Source organism: Triticum dicoccoides, chromosome 3B (genome assembly GCF_002162155.2).
Source record: "Triticum dicoccoides isolate Atlit2015 ecotype Zavitan chromosome 3B, WEW_v2.0, whole genome shotgun sequence".
Taxonomy (NCBI): domain Eukaryota; kingdom Viridiplantae; phylum Streptophyta; class Magnoliopsida; order Poales; family Poaceae; genus Triticum; species Triticum dicoccoides.
This window is the reverse complement of record NC_041385.1, coordinates 91,654,015-91,656,972: the sequence shown is the minus strand read 5'-3', so window position 1 is coordinate 91,656,972 and position 2,958 is coordinate 91,654,015. Positions and strand designations below refer to the sequence as shown.

The window sequence follows — 2,958 nt, the reverse complement described above, 5'->3', positions numbered from 1 at the left end:
GTGGGGGGGGTATGCAGTGTTTCTTGGTTCTAACTTAGTTGCTTGGAATGCTCGCAAGCAGGCTACGGTGTCTCGCAGCAGTACGGAAGCTGAGTACAAAGCAGTGGCTGATGCGACGACTGAGATCATTTGGGTTCAGTCCTTATTGCGTGAGTTGAGAGTCTCCTCAGCTCATCCCCCAGTACTTTGGTGTGATAACATTGGTGCTACATATTTGTCATCTAATCCTGTGTTTCATGCTCGGACGAAACATATTGAGGTTGACTATCACTTCGTTCGAGAACGTGTTGCACAGAAGCTACTTAGCAACAAGTTCATCTCGTCAAAGGATCAACTTGCTGACATCTTCATGAAGCCTCTTCCTCAACCACAGTTTGTAGTCTGTAGGCGCAATCTTAACTTAATTTGTACTTCAGGACACAGTTAAGATTGAGGGAGGGTGTTAGACTGTATATGTATGTAGACATGTGTATACGTAGACTTGTATATAGTCTTTGTATATTGTACCCTTTGGTACTTATATATATTGAGATAGCCGCACCCCTTAGGTGTGGAGTAGTTCCCCAAGTTATTTCTCTTACAACGCCATCGCCCAGGTCTTCTGCCAGGCCTTCAAGAGCCGCTACGGCAGCGGCGTCGGCGGGATCGGCGCCGTCGCCATTTACTTCTGCGGCATGAGTTCCGTCACAAGTAACTCGAGGTGATCACCATCGTCTTCTTGGGTTATCTGCATGCACTTCTGGACCGGCACATAGCTAGATCTGAAATCTCGCTATTTCCATGTGTTTGATGGCTAGGATGGCGTATGCTTTCTCGAGAGACGGCGCGATGCCGCTGTCATCCGTGTGGCACAAAGTGAACAAGCACGAGGTGCCCATCAACGCCGTCTGGCTCTCGGCTTTCGTCTCCCTCTGCATGGCGTTGCCGGTAATTATACACCAACCTCTTGACTGACACCCAGCCCGGTGTAGTTCAACTAAATACTGCCGCAATTAGTCCTGCTCTGAAAAACCGATTGAAAATTGCAGTCGCTGGGAAGTCTGGTGGCGTTCCAGGCCATGGTGTCGATCGCCACGATCGGGCTCTACATCGCGTACGCGCTGCCCATCTTCTTCCGGGTGACGCTGGCGCGGAAGCACTTCGTGCCGGGACCCTTCAACCTCGGGCGCTACAGCGTGCTGGTGGGGTGGGTGGCCGTGCTCTGGGTGGTCACCATCACCGTGCTCTTCTTGCTGCCGGTGATGTACCCGGTGACCAGGGACACGCTCAACTACACGCCGGTCGCCGTCGGCGGGCTCTTCATCCTCGTCCTGACGTCGTGGGTCGTGAGTAGGCCTGGACGTACCGAGCGGGCTTTTCGGCCCGCTCGTGGACCGCGCTGGACCGGACCGATCGGTCCTGGCCCGCTGAAAAATATGGCCGGTCCGAGCCATGAATTTCGGCCCGAAAATCGACCGGTCCGGTCCGGTCTTAGCTCGGTTAACTCGGTTGGACCGTTTGGACCGAAACAAACATGGTTGTTTCTCAATGCGGCAGCTTTCTGGCGACGTGAACCAGCGATGGGGTCTGAATCCGGCGTGGTCAACACGAGGCAGTTCACATTCGAGCAGCTAGACGCAGCGATGAGGCAGTTCGACGATGGCGGCGAGAAGTCCGTCGACATGGCGTACGATAATGGCGGCCGTCCCTTTCCTTTCATTCAGCGTAATATTAGCGTAAAAGGATGGCGTTTCTCTGCCGTTTTCCCTTTCCATTCATTCAACGTAGGAAAAGCAGAAAGAACGTGAAAGACGGGATCGATCTGATACGGCCGTTTCCCTTTCCTTTCACTAATTCGTTAATTAATAGTCCGGCTTCTGCGTCCACTACGCCCACGACTAGGACTCAGCTCCACGTTAGGTATGATCCACTAATCACGGAGGACTAGCACACCCAAATTTGTGCGCTCATGCACGTGCTACCTTATTTGCATGCGGCTGAGAAAATGCTCCCGTGCCTTCCGGCGTCCATGGTCGCCGCGCAGAAGCTCACGACCACCACATCCACATCCTGACGCCCCCGCCATGGTCACCACATCCGTCTCTTGCCGTCGTTGCCGACGCCATGGTCACCACATCCGTCTATTGCCGTCGTTGCCGACGCCATGGTCACCGCGAGCTCTCCATGGCCGGTCCTCTCGGTCCTCTCGGTCCGGCTCGGGCTTCGTCGCCGCCGGTCCGGTCCCTGCAAACAGGACCGCGAAGCTGGTCGGTCCGGTCCGGCTCGGTCCGCCGGCGGCCGGTCCAACTGGCGGCTCGGTCAAGGCCCGGACCGGCCCGGACCGTGTCCACCCTGAGTCGTGAGTGCCACTGTGCCAGGCACTGGTTCGAGGGACCCGTCACTAATTTGAGCTAGCGGCTAGCTTTTAAGTGTGTTGACGGAACGGCATGGAGGATTAGTTGTACGCTGCAGCTGTAGGCTGGTTGTATCTAAGATTCTTAATAGAGGCGCATAGATCGAAAACTGCTTTTGGAGACCAAGCTCCATTGAGATCTCCATTTGTAAAATTCAAATTCATATTTCTACGTTTCAAAAATTCTGAAAAAAAGTAGAGATATACATGAAGGCATAATGTACATGCTGTAATTTTTCAGGATTAAATACGATTGAAATGAGGGCTGTGCAAAGAAACAAATCTGAGGCTTTCAGTACATGATACTATTCATCCTCAAAGTCCATGAATTTATTTTTTTGTACATGTCATATTTCATCCAGAATTTTTACACATCACTACAAAAAAAAAAGACACATCCGTGACATTTTGGGCCGAATCAAAATTTTTTCTGTCATACATATGACACTTCTATGACGATAATTGTGACAAAACCCGGTATCATCATAGATGTGGTGGGCTCCTACTTCTACGACAAAAAATCATGACAGAAAATGGGCTTTTCGTCCTGGGCGGGCCGGAGACGC

The 2,958-nt window shown here is 52.0% G+C and overlaps 1 pseudogene; it reads left to right on the top strand.

Annotated features, from left to right (window-relative positions):
- The window catches only part of LOC119279350, a 9,223-nt pseudogene extending 6,528 nt beyond the window's left edge, over positions 1 to 2,695 (top strand).
- The last annotated feature ends 263 nt before the right edge of the window (positions 2,696 to 2,958 follow it).